Source organism: Terrapene carolina, unplaced genomic scaffold (assembly GCF_002925995.2).
Source record: "Terrapene carolina triunguis isolate 2854851 unplaced genomic scaffold, T_m_triunguis-2.0 Scaffold58, whole genome shotgun sequence".
In the NCBI taxonomy this organism is placed as follows: Eukaryota; Metazoa; Chordata; order Testudines; family Emydidae; genus Terrapene; species Terrapene triunguis.
This window is the reverse complement of record NW_020664409.1, coordinates 58,561,634-58,580,598: the sequence shown is the minus strand read 5'-3', so window position 1 is coordinate 58,580,598 and position 18,965 is coordinate 58,561,634. Positions and strand designations below refer to the sequence as shown.

The following is an 18,965-nucleotide window of genomic DNA, read 5'->3' as shown; positions in this document are numbered from 1 at the left end:
CAGATCCAGACTAACACGGCTACCCCTCGGACCTTTAAGACAAGACCATATGCAGCGCTGCAAGACACCAAGACCCCCTCACTGCCTGCCCAGCCCTTGCCGTGTCTAAAATGACCTCAGGCTTCCTGGCGCTTAAGGACCCAATGGGCCAAGGGCAGCACTGCCTTACACCCCTAGGGGTGTGGCTGAGAGCATGGGGCCCCGCCTGCGTCCACTGAAGGGCATGGGGAGACCTCGATAGTTATCGGGGGGGGGGGGGGCAGGACGGGCGCTGGCGAGCGCAGCTCCGGCTCCTGCCTGCGCCCCTCAGGCCGCCGCGTGGGCGGACCGTTCCGGCCGCTCAGGGCCCGGGTAGGCGCGCTGCGGCCGCGAGGCGGAGAGGGAGGCAGGAGCTGGGGCTGCTCAGGTGGAGGGCGGCGGCGGCCGGACTCCTTCCTTCAGGAGACGCCGGGCTGAGGGCCGGGGAAGCGAGCGCCAACCGGCTGGTGCCACCCACGCCCCGCCCAGGCACCCCGAGCGCTGCGGGCCCCGAGAACGTGCCCTCCCGCCCGGCGTTTGCTGCGGGAGCGCCGCTTCCCCGCGCCGCAGCGCCCTCCACTTCGAAGTGAGTCCGGTCATCGCGCTGCCCGCCCTGCTTCCCCGCATGGCCCCGCTGGAGCAGGCGGGTGAGGGGCGCCGCGCGGGGGTGCGCATGGCCCGGGGGCTGTAGGCGTTCTGGGGCCCCTGCATGCCCCCGGGAGGATGTATGCGGGTCTGAATGTTGCCTGGCACGTGGGGGTGGGGGGTGGGGCTGCAAATGGGGGTTCATGGGGGGCGTAAATGCTACGGCTCTGCGGGGAGCCTGTTTGTTTTACTTGCATGGACGATTAGATCTTGTGAAATTGTAACCTGCCACTCAGCCCCAGAGACCGCGGCAAATATTAAGGGCCGGACACAGTACCTGCTCTTAGCTGGCTCCCTGTGCGCAGGATTTGCAGGAGGTTTAAATGCAGAATAGTCTCTCCTTCTAGCTCTATAGTTAAGCCAAGGGAGTTGAAAGAAAGACAGCAAAGGTCATTGGGCGGGGGGAGTGGAAGGGACTTTGGTGTCTGAGCCCTGCAAGGTGCTGACACTTGTGCTGCCTGTCCATAGTTGCTCCTAGGGGACTGCATCATGCACGTAGGTTAGATGACCAGTTCCAGTTTCCAGGGCCAGACACCTGGGTATATGACTGACATTATTTGAAGCTATGAAGTATTTAAATGAGCTGAATGTCACTGTCTCATTGTGAATGTCTTCATGTGTGTTTTTAGGAGTTGAAATGATGACTGGGGAGGGGGTGGGAGAGAAAGGTCCTTTTGGCCTTGGAATTGCTTGGATGCGTGTTTGGTACGTGGAGCAAATCATAAAATAATGTGCAGTTCTGCAGTAATGCACAGAAGAAGCAGTAGGATGTTTCTCTTCAACCCTTTTCTGAGTGGTCTCACTTTGAACACAGTATATGTTAAATAACTAATCCTCACAACAGCCCACTCTGATAGGTGGGTATTATCCCTGTTTTACAGAGGAGAAAACAGAGTAAAGTTATTTATCCAAGGTTGCATGGTGAGACATTGTTAGTGCCAGGATTAAATCTCAGGAGCGCTTCACTTCAGTAGTCTTCTTATTTCTCTAAACGAGTGTTTCTCAACCCATGTGGGGTATGACTCAGAAATGGGTCATTTCCATTGGCAGTGAGGGGAAGAAAATCAGTAATACCCTGTGGTTGCCAGGAATTAGGGGTGGGGAGGGCAGGGAAAGAACGTGCCCTGTGCCCTTTCCTGTCCTCAAGCTCCGGCCATTGGTTTTTCCTTCTCATCCTTGACAATGCTAAGCTTTGGGACTGGGGAAGGTTCTTGCCTACAGGTTCCCCTTGCTGTCCTTATCCACAGCAGCCCCAGCATCCAAAATCTTTCTATTATGTCTTCCTATGACCCACATCCTACAACAGCATTATAATTGGTTACAGGATGATTCTTTTTGGTCCATTTTGTTGATTGTGAATCCAAAAAAAGTTGCGAACCAATTGTTTTGGCTTAACTGCCTCTCCTTTTAAAAATTGTTTTTGTTATTCCAAATACCACTTCACACACAACATAAGTACAGTATACACAATTACAAAGAGCAGAGTTTTCTTAAATTAAATAACATTAGGTTCAAATTTGTTTTCTTTCTAGACTCTAAGGAACATTGTTCTCTTCTGTTACATTGCATGGAGGAGAGCAATTTGTATTAACTTTGTTAAAATACAGACAGAATATAGGAGGAGCACTGTACAGTAGCAATAGTGCAAGACTTCCATAGTAGTCTAGAACAAGCCTTTGAGTGTTTAGATTAGCCTTACAAACATGTTAGCTATCTCAAGTTAATTGTTTTTTACTTTGAATTAAATGATTGCCAATGTAGTGAAGCGGAGGCACAAAAGATGGGAGTGTTTGGTCTGCCCTCTATATAGAGCAGGGGTTCTCACAACAAAAATTTTGGTGGCCTCAGAGTGTGGCCACCAACTCTTGCTGGTGGCCACTTTTACAATTTTAACTAAAATTCCTAATTAAGTTTAGGAAAGACAAATAAATATGCCCATATACATGTCCAAATCATTGCAATTTATTTATGTTGGGATTTTTTGCACTCTAATAAAAATAATGTACACTTGTTTCTATTCTTTACTGGACCTAAACAGAATAGAAACACAAATAAGGTACTTTGCACATGCACATTCTTGTCTTTTTGTTGTTGTTGCTTTTTTTTAGACTTGCTAGCTAGTAAGTCTGCTGCTGTGAAAAGTGATTAAACATACAGATATCACTTTTCACAACAGCAGATATAGTCATCCCTGGCCAGCCCAGGGACAAATTATCCCTGGATGGGGAAGTGGGTAGGGAAGCAGTGAGGGCCAGAGGTGATGGGGAGAATGGATGGGGGGGCTAAGGGAGGCAGTGGAGGCCAGGGGGAATGGATTTTAGATAAAGGGAGGATCATCTATCTCCTTGTGGGAGGTACAGTTATCTTCATCTTATAAAAAATGTAAGGCAGAAGGTTTAAGTGATTCGATGAAGGCTGCAGAGAGGATCAGTTACACAGCCAAGATTCATCCACTGGTTATTTTGCCATTGACTTCAATCGGGCCAGGATTTCAACCCATACATTTCCAGAGTCTTCCCTTTGTACACCTCTACCCTGATATAACGCTGTCCTCGGGAGCCAAAAAATCTTACTGCGTTATAGGTGAAACCGCGTTATATCGAACGTGTTTTGATCCACAGGAGTGCGCAGCCCTGCCCCCTCCGGAGCGCTGCTTTACCACGTTATATCCGAATTCGTGTTATATCGGGTCGCGTTATATCGGGGTAGAGGTGTACTTAGCGTACTAGATTATTGTATTCTCTGAAGCTGTCCTTTCTTGTGACTGTTTAGCAGAAGTGCCCACAAGAGAGAAAATATGCAATTACTGTGTTATGAAGCAAAGGTACATGCTATATGCAGATGTAATATGTGCAAATTCATTCTATTATTTACCTTTCTTACTCTTTATAAAACTGTTTTTCCTTTGTCTAAGCCAGTAAATAACTTTATTATAACCTTGAGCAATGATGGTGAAAGTGGTTAACGTTGGAAAGAGAATTAAGATTAGCAAATTTGTTGGAAGCATAGGTAGCTGTGATACTTTTAAATGTGATTTTTGTATTAATTACAGGTACCTGAATGTTAGTAAAGCGTTACTATTTTGGGCTACGATATGCAAAACCAGTATATTTTGTGTGTGATAAAATATCTTACAGCCAGGCATCAAATTTGTAGGCTGGAAGTATTTCATAACCTTCTTTACAAAAACAACCTGGCAATATAAAATCAAGCAATACCATAACCTTTAAACGACCCTTATAACAAATGCAAAAAAAGGCCTTTTAAAACAGATACATAGTTATTACATCTTTTTGGTTTCATCCAGTACCAAAATGTAGGTTGTAAAGTCAATATATAAGTGTAAAATTGAAGTTTACTTCTAAGATAGCTTACACTTTCTTTCACTCACTGGTTAGGTAAATGTTCTGGTTGCATTTTATGTTTTGTGTTTTCAGACTTTTCATTCATAAGTTTCATAACATTTATTAACGCTTTGTAACTATGACACCTTTGAGGAGTGCCCAGGACTGTGGGTGACCTGTTCCCTCCCTTGCCTCCAGTGTGAGGGAGTCTATGTTTGATAACTGGGCATCAGCTCCAGTGCAACACCACTCTTTCCAGCACTCTCCTCAGGACTCTGCCAGTCCTATCCTTGCCTTGCAGGTTAACAGTAAGTGCACCTAGGGTGACCAGATAGCAAGTGTAAAAAATTGGGATGGGGGTGGGGGTGGGTGTGTTATAGGTGCCTATGTAAGAAAAAGCCTCCAAAATCGGGACTGGCCCTATAAAATTGGGACATCTGGTCACCCTAGGTGCACCCCAACCTTTGAGGAAAAACCATGAAGAGGGTTCCTCTACAGCATCCAGTCCCTGTCACCGGATACTCATAGATATTACCAAGTCTGCTGACTCCAAAGACAGTACACATACCAGCCTCTTAGCTAAGCTGAGGATGCACGCTTTACTTTAATATTACATCACTGAGATGAATTTATAGTAAAACCAAGAATATGTTTGTTAATAAAGAACAGAGATTTAAGTGATACTAAGCAAAGATAATAGAAACAAAAATGGTTACAAATAAAACGAAAGTATAACATGCTTCTGAGTTACTGCATATAACCTTGGCAGGCTCCAGTCTTTGTCTAAAGCAGTTTTTCTCTCCTACAGCTGTTTCTCATGCTCAGTACCACCAACCCACATAGCTGGGGCTCCACTGGTCATGGATGCATAGAGCGCTGACCTATTTGTTCCCTCAGTGATGGATAAGTAAAGAAATTCTTTCCCCTTCTTCTTGCAGTCCAGAAAATCTTTGAAATATATTCTTTTGATATGTACTCTGAGATAAAGTTCCTCTCTCCTGCTGTGTGTTCTTTGTGGTGCAGCATCAGGTCCCTTTTTTCACATTTTCTTGTTAATTTGCATTTCCCGTTGACTCAGCATTTCCCGTTGACTCAAATATAGTCACTATTGCCTTTGGTTAACCCTGCTCAATTTACATTATAGACAGGGAGATAACTACTTTCCCTCCTATCTGGAAGGAAACCTATTTCTCCCTTTGTTCGGTCACAGACTTTAAAGCATCATATCACTAAGTATCTGTAGTTGTTCATATAGTGTTAATACATACATTTCACAATGATATTAATGGCCAGTGTGTTATAAGTTTTCATTTGATACCTAATAGGTATTCTTTTTAGATAAATGCCATTGCAGCAAGGTTAGGTGTATAGTGAGTTTGTCAGGCCTGACACGTTGCTGACACAGAGCAGTGAACCAGCAAAGGGCCTCTCTGTCACAGTAACATTTTCTTAAACTAATATTAATTGTAAATGTGTCTTGGAGCTATTCATTCCAAACAGAAAAGAAACAAAAAGTACATATGTGATAGTGACATTTAAGAACAGTTTAGCATTCAAAATTTAGTGCCATGTAGAAATATGTTTGGACCCATGGGCTGAAACTATGTGCTCCTAAGCTCCCCTGTGACTCATCAGGTTCCAGCCACAGTCTTTGTCACTATTTCTAGAGAATAGGATCCTGTGGTGTAGCTGTCCCAGACCCCCCATGACCAGTGCTGATTCCCTCTCCTTCCCTCCCTCCGACACCCCAGTTGCTCAACAAACACATGCAACTCCCATCAATCTCAATGTAAGTTGTTATTTTTCATGTTAACCAGGGGCAGTATATGGGCCTAAGTGATAACAGGCTTTTCAGTCAACTTTTAAACTGACAGATGTCATTAGAATGAGGTATTTTAGACTAGTAGTGGTTGACGGGTCTAGCAGGCTACGATGTAGAGCAGTGCTGAAAGAGCCAAATTTTGCCCGTTACGAGTTAAGTACATGTGCAGCAAATTTAGGCATATAGGGTGAGTTTTAGGGACAAATGGTGATTAGGTACCTATCCCCCACCCATAAATCCTAATTGGATTTACAGGCATCTAAGTTAGCTATTCCTTACAATAGCAAGAGGCACCACCAGTTCACATCCATGTTGGAAAGGTTTATCTGAGGGCTCCTTTTACTACAGAATCTACATAATATATGGGCACAAAGAAATACATTTTTTACCTTTATGTGTTCTGGAGCAAGCCTCATAGATGCTTTTACCTGAGTGGTTAGTTTGCCTATGTGCAATATCAGAGGGCCTCTATGCTTTATAATAATAGGTATATCTCCATATATTATATTATCTCATAGAACTGGAAGAGACCCCCAAAAGGTCGAGTCCAGCCCCCTGCCTTCACTAGCAGGACCAAGTACTGATTTTACCCCAGATCCCTAAGTGGCCCCCTCAAGGATTGAACTCACAACCCTGGGTGTAGCAGGCCAATGCTCAAACCACTGAGCTATCCCTCCCCCTAATTTGTAATTTTTTTTTTAAACAGCTGTTAGGTTTTGGTGTGTCACCTTCTATCTCTGTCACATTTTGGGTAAGCAATTTGTATTCTGTTGTGTTGTCATACTTGGTATTGTAAAACAGTGAAAGGGAAACATTACCCATTTGGTCATTCCAGAAGTGTTAAAATTAGGACAATAGGATTTGTAATATATATTGGAACTTATTCATGATGAGGTGTGTTACATTTTATCGAATTACTCAGAAGAGAAATGGATACACATCTCTTTGAATGGCAAGATCTTGCATTGGGAATTACAGGGATACTCTTTGCTTGTCTTCTGTAGGAGCCTTTCTTTTTAGTCCGCTTTCACACTGGAAATGCTAGTCACTACAGCAGTGATGACTTCATATATTGCACTAGATTTTTGCAGGATGTCCTTATCCACTGTATATTTTATTTATTTAGATCTATAGAAGTCCCTGTCCAGGATTGTAGGAACCCTTGCCATATATTTAAAAATTCAAGCTAATCATACAAACAAAAATCAATGCAGCAGCCTTCCCCCCGCAAAAAACCTCACCCCAGCCACAGATCTAGACACTGTGGAACAGTGTCCACCTGTTGAGGTGGAGAAAGGGTGGTTGTTTTTGAGTGAGTGTGTGTGTGCAAAAGCAGACACCTACCTCACATAGTAGACTCCAAAACTGACTTGTTATGTGGGAATTTTCACTCTGACTGCACTTACACAGGAACGTCTGATGCAGACCCAAAATTTATGGATTCAGATTCATGTCACCATCCCTGCTGGTGTGCATTTGACTCCTGAGAAATTTATACAGTTTGTGAGTACATTACATTTTGCAGATCTGGGTCCCTGTCTAATCCATTAGATTGAGATCCCTAGGGCCACTTCAGAGAGGTTACCAAACCTGCAGCTGCAGAGTTCCTATGTTGGAACGGATGGGCTGTCCACCCCAAGCAATGGCTTTAATTGTTTTCAAAGCTGCTAGTAGGTTTCTGTCTAAATTGATCTTTTTAAAAAAAAAAAAAAAAAAAAGCTGTTATGTTTAGCAAGTTTCTTTTTTAGTGTTTGGTAATAATTCTTTACCAAATGCTAGAAAGCAAATTTCCTGAATATAACCCTAAAACCCAAGCCACTGATCTCTTTAAAATTTGGACATAAAACTCTATGTATGCACTATCATTCACTAGTAGCACTAGAATAAAGCTTGATACCTGAGGCACAAAACACCTCTCCCCTTCCCTAACAAACCACCTCTAAGCTTTCAAGACCCAGATATGGAAAAGTGTGTCTGGTATTTTTCATTCCAGCACGTTGAGTAGGGTGGGAGCTTATTGTTGTGTTTAGGATTTGACCTACATATAGCAGTCAGCTCTGCGACTTCACAAAAATGCAGTATTAGGTTGAAAATAATATGCTAGAGGGATAGTATCTGTGTCAAATTTTCAAAATTATCTTATTCTGGTGAAATAAAGGGACTGCATAGCAGCGGAACCAATCACCAGGGAATCCTCCAACATAAAGTAGTTCTCCAGATGGTGCAGTAGCAGAGGAAATGCTCCACGTCCCTTTCTTCCAACCATCCCTGGAGCTGGGGACATGTAGGATATATAATCGGCAAAGAGGCATGGCTTAAGCACTGCTCTACTTCAGCTATTCTTGGCTATCAGAAGCACACCTAGGGGCCAACTGGAGCTGAATATAAGCTACAGTAGTCCAGAGACTGCTTTAAGGTATTCTGGGAGCTTGGCAGGGCCTAGAATAAAGGAAACACAACACACCTTCTTGTACCAAGAACAGGTCAACTAGAGTGAAGAGTCAGGTTCAGTGGTCTTAGGAACCAAAGTTTGCATTGAGATTGGTTATATTTCACTTAGATACTATGATGATGAACATGGCATAAGAACCTGTATAGAATATATTTTTCTACTATGCAAGGTTACAATTGGGTTGGACCTCCCATTTATGAGATAATCAATTGTGACATGTCCTATACTGTTTTTTTGTTTTTTTGTTTTGCTTGTCATCAAACCATATATGTAACTGTTGCTCAGAGCATATATCAGCAGTTAGGAGGATAATTTCTCTACATGTACATCAGGTTATGTAGGCAGCTAAGCTGCAGAGTCCGGATTTGCCAGCCAAAACATTGACCCTTGTTTGTAATTCATGTGTACCCTGAAATCTGTGCAAGAGATTATCCTTAATTGGCAACTTCCTGTTTTAAGAGACTACCCTAAATATATATATAATTCTGCTCAGCCTTTAACAGATCTCCTTTATTGTTAGGTTTTGAGGTCAAGTTATTGACATGTGCAGAAGGAGTGGAGTTGTAGAAAGCCCTTCCATAGTAACCTGACACACTTAGTGTATTGAGGATACAGACTCATCTCCCCGTCCTTGCTGGTGTGCGTTCAATTACTTTTAAGAAGTCTTTATGAGCCTTTCCCTTACAGGAGAAAGTCACCTTAAGCTAACTATGAAGATATGCATTGCTACCATTCCATATAAAGAGAAGGAACTGTCCACCTTTGGATATCATTGTAGAGCAAAGGGAATGAAATCCAACATGAAGTACTTTCTATAGAATCATAGGACTGAAAGGCAGCCCAAGAGGTCATCTAGTCCTGTCCCCTGCACTCATGCCAGGACTAAGTATTATCTAGACCATCCTTGATGGGTGTTTGTCTAACCTGCTCTTAAAAAACATCCTCTGATGGAGATTCCACAACCTCCCTAGGCAGTTTGTTCCAGTGCTTAACTACCCTGACAGTTAGGAAGTTTTTCCTAATGTCCAATCTGAACTTCCCTTGCTGCAATTTAATCACATTGCTTCTTGTCCTATTCTCAGGGGTTAATGAGAATTTTTTTTCTCCCTCGTCCTTGTAACGACCTTTTATGTACTTGAAAACTGTTATCATGTCCCCCCTCAGTCTTCTCTCCAGACTAAACAAACCCAGTTTTTTCAATCTTTCCTTGTAGTTCATGTTTTCTAGACTTTTAATCATCTTTGTTGCTCTCCTCTGGACTTTCTCCAATTTGTCCACATCTTTCCTGAAATGTGGCACCCAGAACTGGACACAACAGTCCAGTTGAGGCCTAATCGGTGCAGCGTAGAGCAGAAGAATTACTTCTTGTGTCTTGCTTACAACACTCCTGCTAATACATCCCAGAACGATGTTTGCTTTTTTTCAACAGTGTTACACTGTTCACTCATATTTAGCTGGTGATCCACTATGACCCCCAGATCCCTTTCTGCAGTACTCCTTCCTAGGCAGTCATTTCCATTTTGTATGTGTGCAACTGATTGTTGGAGTACTTTGCATAGGTGGAGTACTTTGCATTTGTCCTTATTGAATTTCATCCTATTTACTTCAGACTCTTTCTCCAGTTTGTCCAGATAATTTTGAATTTTAATCCTATCCTCCAAAGCACTTGCAACCCCTCCCAGCTTGGTATCATCGGCAAACTTTGTAAATGTACTCTCTATGCCATTATCTAAATCATTGATGAAGATATTGAACAGAACTGGACCCAGGACTTATACCTGCGGAACCCCACTCGATATGCGCTACAAGCTTGACTGTGAACCACTGATGATTACCCTCTGGAAATGGTTTTCCAATCACTTATGCACCCACCTTCTAATAGCTCCATCTAGGTTGTATTTCCCTACTTTGTTTATGAGTAGGGCATGCAAAACAGTATCAGAAGCCTTACTAAAGTCAAGATATGCCACATCTACTGTTTCCCTCCTATCCACAAGGCTTGTTACCTTGTCAAAAAAAGCTATTAGGTTGGTTTGACATGATTTGTTCTTGACGAATCCATGCTGACTGTTATTTATCACTTTATTATCTTCTAGGTGTTTGCAAATTGATTGCTTAATTATTTGCTCCATTATCTTTCTGGGTACTGAAGTTAAGCTGACTGCTCTGTAATTCCCCAGGTTGTCCTTATTTTCCTTTTTATGCTTGTTTACATTTTGTAGTTTTATTACCTTTTAAAAAATACGAATAAGTCTTTGGGGCAGGGGCTGTCATTTATCTTATGTTTGTGCAGCTCTGATGCTTCCCGGGGTACCCAGCATTCTGAAGCACCTCAGTACCACCTGCCCATAGCATGAGGAAGTCTTGTCTGTGCTTGCCAGGGGCCAGCTCCCCAACTCCACTAGCTATGGGCAACACAAGCACTCCCCCATAGACCTCTACAGGCCCGGCTGTCTCTCTACAAGTTAGGAAAAAGGCACACTCCAACCCTTGAACCGTCCAAGTGACTCCCTGGAGTGTCCAGCCCCTGTTTCACTGGACACTCGTAGTAGTCTCAGATCTGCTGCTTCCAAAGAAGGAGTACACCCCAGCTTACCAGTTCTACCCCAAACCACGGCTCTGCTTAATACACAGTACTCAGATACATTTATAATGAAATCAAGTATATGTCAATTTAACAAAGTAATTCAAAGTAGGAGCAAGCAGAAATATTGTAAACAAATAGTTTATTTAAATAAAGTTATAACACACATTCTGGAGCCTAGACTTAATTAACAAGATACTCTCTTGTCTAATAAAGTACACCTCTACCCCGATATAACTCACCCCGATATAACACGGGTTCACATACAACGCGGTAAAGCTCTGACACGCTGCTCTGAGCAACGTGTTAAGGGTGCCGGGCCTGGCCAGGGTGGAGGGGTTGGATAAGGGGCAGAGGGTCTCGGGGGCGGTCAGGGGCTCCCCCCCCAGGGTCTAGGAGGCAGGAGCTGTGGGGGGGCAATTTTGGGGGCCCCACAGTCCCAGAGTGGCCCAGGGGATTAGCGGGGGGCCGGGAACAGCCCGCTCCACTTCCCTCACCCCAGCCTCAGCCCCAGCCCCAGCGGTGTCGTTTGGGGGAGAGGGTTTGGGGGAAGGGATCCCCTCTGCACTCACCGGCAGCGGCGGAAGCGGAGAAGCCCAGCCCCAGCCCGCTCCACTCTGCCAGCTCCCAGCCGCGGCGCTCCGCTACCCGCCGCAGGTGAGTGCGGGACCTTTCCCCAACGCCCCCCCCAAGCGACGGGGCTGGGGCCGCATCCCTCCGCTTCCCGTTCCCGCCACCGGTGAGTGCGGAGGGCGTCCTTTCCCCAACCTCCCCGCACTCACCGGCGGCGGGAAGCGGAGGGCTGCGGCTGGGAGGTGGCGGAGTGGAGTGGACTGGGGCCATGTTGCTCCGCTTCCCGCCGCTGCCGGTGAGTGCCTGTCAGGGGGTGGGGTGTGTGGATAGGGGTCGGAGCAGTCAGGGGACAGGGAGCAGGGAGGGTTGGGTGGGGTCCTGGGGTGATTAGGGACAGGGGTCTCTGGAGGGGGTGGTCAGGGAACAAGGAACGGGGGGGCAAAGCAAGTTCAATATAACGCGGTCTCACCTATAACACAGTGCAGGGCCGGTGCAATCCATTAGGTGACCTAGGCGGTCGCCTAGGGCACTAACATTTGGGGGGCGGCGACTGCGGTGGCCGGATCTTTGGCCGCCCCGGTTGTCGTTGGCATTTCGGGGGCGGGACCTTCCGTCGCCTCTGTCGGGGGCGGTATTTCGGGAGCGGGACCTTCCGCTGCCTAGGGCGGCAAAAATGCTGGCGGCGCTCCTGACGCAGTGAGATTTTTTTCTCCCCCGAGGACCGCGTTATATCGGGGTAGAAGTGTATTGCTCACCAGCACTTTACAGCCAGGCTGGCTTTGAACCTCTTTTCATGAGACAAACAACACTGTCAGCTTGTTTCCTCGGTTAAGGATTCCCTGTGTTTCTTTGGATTCCCTGATATACCAGACTATCCTTTGATGTTAGTCATAAACATGATTCTCCCCTGCTGGGCGTTTATTTTTTCCCTGTAGGTTTTCTCTCTTGTAGATTTTGCAGTCTTTCAACTGGTATCTTGCTCAGTGTGAAAATAGGCCTCCATTGTGAGTCATAAAATACAGAATACTCTCATGGCCGGACAGAGGGATAAGCGTCTGTAACCTCCTGTCTGAAAGTTCTGAGTTATGTCACCCCCTGGTGACCTGCCTTAATTCCCAGTCCTTAAGAACATGAATTTTAGTATAGATGCATAAATCCATAAGTATTATCCATACACATATTTCACAGTGATTATGATGAGCGATGGGGTACTGGCTCTTGGTAGAAACCTCACATGTCACCCTTTGGTGAACTGTTATGAAAATATCTGACCCAGAGGATCCCTGCAAGACCTTCTACATTCCTTGTGCTCTCTGCCAGTTGCACCAAGGGTCCTTGGGTCACACCAGTGTCTAACACAATGATTCTGTGACCTGGTTGGTTTTTAGGTGCTATCACCATATACATATTGAATAATAATATTTAAGTAAGCAAAGTGGTTAATTGATCCCAGAAGTAATATAGAAAGAAAAAAAGGGATACGTATTTTCATGATTTCCCCTCAATTTGGGTGTTGTCTTTCCCATAACTTGTGAGGTATTTTCCCCCATATTAGATGACCTATTTTGCATATAATAACCTCTGTGTAATAGATACTCTGAGTAATTCAGATGTAATTTTTGCTACAACGCAAGGGAGTTTAATTAGTTTTTTGTGAAACTTACTAAATGTTAAATATTCTACATGACATTTATAATAAAGATAACTCAATTGCCCTTGTTTAAGTTTGTTTAATTTTTTAAAATTAAAATTACATTATTACATTGTAAATCAGCTGTTCTATATTAAAAGCTAAACTCTAATGTCAGTGCTAATTTAGTGCTGCTGCCAGAGGCCTTCAACAGCTTTGGAGGCAGGCTGAATTTTTGCCCCTAACAGCAGGGTGGGTAGTCAGAAGGTAGAGGACAAATGTCTAACGCCCTTAATTATGAGCATACAACTCCATTGACTTGAAGGTGTGTTTTGCCATAGCAAAGAATGCAATATTGGGCTCTTTCTGATAGTGATGTATTACACAAAATGGCTTAATGGGAACTATATTCTATAAACATCTGTAAGTGTGAGATAATGTTAGCTGCAGCTCCTGTGAGTCAGGTCATTTAGTCACTCCTGAGGAATTGTATAGACTAAAATCTATCTGTTTTATGCTTATTGGCATTATTACAAGAATGCATTTTAAGTGTAAAAGATTACCAGTCTTGGTAAAGCTTTCATTTTATATATTTGTAAAGGGTGTACTGCTGACTTGGAAAGCTGCCAAATCACCCAAATGACATCAATTATCTGTTGGATATTTTTCATGAGAAAAGGCACCATTTTATTCCCTCAGTGAAGTTGCAGAGTCTCAGCTCATGTGGTTTTCCCTTTATGGAGTTTTGCACGAAAAGACGTTTTAAATGGGCAGCAGTCATTGCATAGGAGAACAGCATTCTGTATGTGACTTTGGCAGAGAAACATTTCACCCTGCTGTTTGCTGGTTTTTAATTAAAAAATAATTCCTTTTGTAACTTTTTAAAGTCTTTAATAATTTTCTAATTGCCTGCTTAGGAATCTGGTGTCAGAACAAGTCCAAGGGCCCAGTCCTGCTCCCACAGAAGTATCTGAAGTTTTCCATTGTCCTCAACAGGAGAAGGATTGTATTGGATCTTTGTAGCAGGGTGATTGCCACCCAAGAGCCCCCTCATAAAGTGGTGTCAATAGACAGCATTGTGGGTTGTGTGAATGTGTCACTCCATTAGGTTTTAGCACTTCCTCAATATTCCATAGGCTGCAGAGCCAGAGTGCAGGGGATGGACAGGTGGACCATGGCCCAACCACCTTTCAGCAGTGGTCTTGTACTAAATTAGTATAGAAGCTGCTGGAGCAGTTGGGAGCATTGCTCCAGCTGCATGGTCGCAATGTCACTGAAATTTGACCTGGCAGCCCCACCATCCAGACAGAGGGGCAACCAGGCCAAATGTGAGTGCCGTTGTGACCTGGGGCATGAGAAGTCTGTTCCTATATAGTGGTGTGCAGGAGAGCATGCCAAGAACTTGACTCCAGGTGGCACTGGCTCATGCATTGTGCACATAGAGAGAGAAAGAGAGAGGGGAGACTCCCTGGCTGAGGGAGACCTGGGGTCCCTAAAGGGGTGGGGAGACAAGTGGGGATTGTAATTCCCCCCCCCCATTTGTCTAAATTGGTGCCACACCTCTCATGGCCAGATGTTGCTGTGCAGGTTTCCTTTCCCAGATTCCTCAAAAACTCCAGATCAGAGTCCAGAGGTAATTAAAACACTCCCCTTTTGGTTCCAGATTATTTAGTACTGACACATTGGCCCTCCAGGCTGCTACCCCAGTTCAATGTCTCTCTCCCCTAAGGTAGGAAGTCCCCAGCCCTCCTTCCTGGAGCTGGGTCACCATTTCTTAACTCTCTGCAGACTCTCCTTTTAAGAAGCCTAATTGGGTCACCTGATCTTCATTTTCCCCACCTGTGGAGGTGAGTTAAGCTTGTCACACGTGGCCTTAGGCTCATCTCCCTTTAAAGTGGCCAGCCCCACCGTGACCGTCCCTTCCCTGTAAACCAGAAATGTTGGGGAAGATACACCAGGAAGCATGTTACATATCAGCATCCTCCCTACTGTGTGGAGTTGACCTGTTAATGCTTTTTTCATGTTGCTTTTTAAAATAAATCTTATACAAGTAGAAGCATTTGTGGACTGAGTAGAATCCAATAGTATGTATCTTGTACATGTAACATTCCCATTGAAATAAAGGATAGCAGGATTAGGTCGTTAGATCCCAATCCTGAAATGCATATGCACATACTTAGATTTATGTATGCAAGTAGTCCCATTGAATTAGGGCTACTCACCCGAGTAAGTGTTTGCAGGACCTTGGCCTTAGTTTGTTACAGAAGGAAAAGTGCCATTTACCTAACTGTTTGTGTGTGAGAGAGATTAAGGCTTGGTCTACACTAGGAGTTTCTTCATATAACTGCATCACTCAGGCTTGTGGATTTTCCACACCCCTGAGCGACATAGTTATACAAACCTAACTCCAGGTGTACACAGCACTATGTAGACAGGAGAGCTTCTCCCATCAACATAGCTATTGCCTCTTGGGAAGGTGGAGTATCTACACCGAGTTCTCCTGTTGGCTTAGGATCGTCTTCACTAAGTGCTAGAGGCACATCTGTGCCACTGCACTGTTGTAAGTGTAGACAAGCCCTCAGATTTCATCAGTGATTTCCTTGGTTTACATTGTATCTGCTGTTCACGCTGCATTTACTCCACACTTTTCATAAACAGATTCATCACAAATTTGGGGAGGGGGAACAACTTTGGGAGCTGGTGTTTGGAGTGATGTCTGCTTGACTGGTATGAACAATTAATTTTAAATCTTAAACAATTGTCCCAACACTTTATTCTGAAGATAGTTTCCTCTAAGGAAATTATCTCTTGAAATGCTCCCTTTAAAAAAAGGACTGAACCTTTTTAAATGTAACTCTGTTTTCTGTTACTTATAACATGAAAGAACACTTTCTGAAGGTGAGAGAACACAAAGCATCTCATATTTATGACTTTATAGGCAGTGGGACTGTGACCTAATGTAAACTTGCAGAGATTTAGTATAATATCCTTAGCTTGAGGGCAACATTCTGAAAACGTTGTGGATTTTCTCTTTTATCCTGGCTCAGTCTACAATCATATTTCTTCGTTATTATTTCCTTTTAGCATTACAGTACAATTGATGTTGATAGAAAGCATGCAGAAACTGAATTTAAAAAAAAACAAACCACCCCCTCCCTCCCAAAAAAAACACAATTAAAAAAATCTTTCGCATTGTTGGCACAGAAATAGTGGCTGTAGAAAAGTTCCTGGCTGCCTTTCTTTCAGCTGCTGATAGCAGGCACAACAGAGCTATCACTTGCTGCATTTGGCTCATGTAGATTGTCATAAATAGCAACACCATATATTTATTTTAAAGATTAATTTAATTCATTGAAGATGAATGTTCCTGACTTGTGTGTACATGTTAGTTAATGGAAAGCTGCAAATGTAAAGATCAGCTCTTACTTTCATGCCAACAAATTAATACAACTGTGCGGTGCTGTATTCTCCACAGGTGTGTGTGTGTTAGGACTGTTTGAAGCACACTTTAGCTAATAGCCCATATATAATTTGGAAGAAGATATCTTCAGTGGAAGACCCTCGGGGGATAAATGGAAAGTCTGTAAGTAAACAACATGTCAGCCCTAAGGAAAGAGTTATTGCTTTTAAAGTAGTAATTATTTTTGTCGTAACTGAGTGGTTGGAAACTCCTTAAAGTGAAATACCCACTTTTAATGATTTGAGGCTATGAATTATAATATGAGAGGTTAGAGGCCTAATCCAAAACTGCATTGCATAATAATATATGTATACTTTTAAAAGATGATAGGTTTTTTAAATGTCTCATACTATAATACAGTATTTGCTGTCTTCAGGTATTTTTCTTATCCGATTTGATTTGCTCATAACATTTTAATCATATTAGCAAGTCTCCTAATCAGTTTATTTCAGTTTACCTGCTTTTTATATGTGGTTGTGAGATTGCATGCCAGATTCATCACTGGAATAAATTGGTACGTCTGCTGTGAATTTAGGACAAAGTCTCATAAGTCAGCTTTATACACAATGACAAAATCTGTGACTCCGAAATTATGATATTTCAGTGATGCAGTTGTTTCCTGTAAATGCCTGTTTCACTAGCCACATTGGTAAGAAGCTTTGCACACTGATTGCTAATGTAATGAGGCTGTTAATAACACATTTGAATACTATAAATAAGTCTTCACACCTTGCATGATTATGCATTCGTTAGCTTGTTTTGTTGTTCTCAGTGAGCACTTAATGAACCCTCCAACTTGTAGCTTTTATCCTTGATTATAGAACACATAGATCAGGAAACAGCCTACATACAAATCCTACTTTTGTCTGACCAATTTTTACTTACCATAAAAAATAGCTCCTAAGATTACTATTAACTTAAATATTAGTGACTTTTTCTATGTTTTTAAGCTTATTTACTTTGTGTGTCTAACAGCACTTTCTAGGTAGTCAGTTTCCCCTGCTTGTGTGATTTTTTTCACATAGCAACAAAGTAGAAAGAAATGAGTCACCAAGAAAAAAGGTGGCAACCCAACATTGGGTGATAGCGTGCTGGTCAGGGACCAGTGATGTAGTCCATTCTCCTGACAATGGATGAATGTTCCCTACAGTATTTGTCTTCTCATTCTCCAGTCTAGTTTTTACTGTCTAAAGCAATGTGGCTACTACCACTTGGCTTAGACATTTTATTTCACAATAGGAGTCTGTCTACATTAGGGTATTGTATCCATTGCTGATACAGCAATGTGTAGAAAGGACCAATCGATACTCAACACCGTTTCAGAAACTGTGGTTGAACCTTGCCTCAAACAGGGCTCAATTATGGTTTCTAAACTGGTGCTGAACATGAATTGGTCCTGTTTGCACATGTAGTTAAATAGTTTTCTGCACCACCACAGCTATATGCATGGCTGCTGCCTGTTGAGCCCTCCCCTGGAGCCCAAAGAGGAATTCTGCCTGACGCAACCAAAATTTTTCCTGTGGCTTCCACTATAATACTATCTTACCACACAACTGAACACAGGCTGTATTTTAAATATTGCCATGTGTATTGGTCAGGTGCACAATATTGATGGGCAGTGTGTAAGTGATTATTACACTTGTCATTAACAGTAAGTACTTATTCATGTTTGGGAGCTGTCAGTCAGGGGAACTCTGTTGGGGCTGTCTGGCCCCCCCATCCATTCTTTCTACCACTCAGCACAGCCCACTTGACTGCAGAGTTTGGGAGGCATTACTTGTGCTCAGTGCCGCCTTATGGTATCCTTCCCTTTGCTGAAATAGGTGGCAGTCATGGACTGTACTGCTGTGTAACACCTTGATGGCCATGGAGTGGAGTTTCTCTATCAAGATACATGTAACTCACGGCAACTGTGGAGTTTGTCCTGGTCAAACATATATGGCAGGAGGCAGATTTACCTTTGTGGTTTATCAGTTTTATGCCAGTAGTGTAACTCCACTGATTTCCATGCAGCTACATCACCATTAAACTGGAGTAATGCAGTGGTGAATCAGGCCCTGGAACTGGGTTTCCTGTTAATCCATTAAGTTGCTATTTGGGCAGCCAAATTTGCCACAAATTACCAAACCAACACTGATATTTCTTATAACCAGTAGTTAGCAAGGCAAAGCAAAGAGTAAACCCAATGAGGTACGGAGTGAGAAGGCAGAGGAGAAAAGATAAGTGAACCATGAAAATTGTGTGGGGAGGGAAAGGGGAGTTCCAGACTGTGAAATGACAGTGACACAAACCAATAGCCTTTCTGAGCAGAGCACCTGCAGCCACTCCAGAGTCCTGGTAGTAAGCCACTGAGATAGGGAGATTTTTGTGGGGAGGAAAATCACATTAATGCAGAAAGTAAAAAACATTTAAACACATGTAATGCAAACTGTTTTGG

The 18,965-nt window shown here is 43.4% G+C and overlaps 1 protein-coding gene across 7 annotated transcripts in view; it reads left to right on the top strand.

Annotated features, from left to right (window-relative positions):
* The first annotated feature begins 380 nt into the window (after positions 1-380).
* EYA1 (EYA transcriptional coactivator and phosphatase 1) overlaps positions 381-18,965 on the top strand; it is a 253,329-nt gene continuing 234,744 nt past the window's right edge. For 3 of the 7 annotated variants that reach the window (XM_026662565.2, XM_026662560.2, XM_026662545.2), the window contains exon 1: positions 382-604. The gene's annotated coding sequence lies outside the window, so the exon portion shown is untranslated. Of the gene's footprint in view, positions 605-18,965 lie in introns of all 7 variants that reach the window. The other 4 variants (XM_026662552.2, XM_026662509.2, XM_026662536.2 and 1 more) reach the window with 3 other exon arrangements.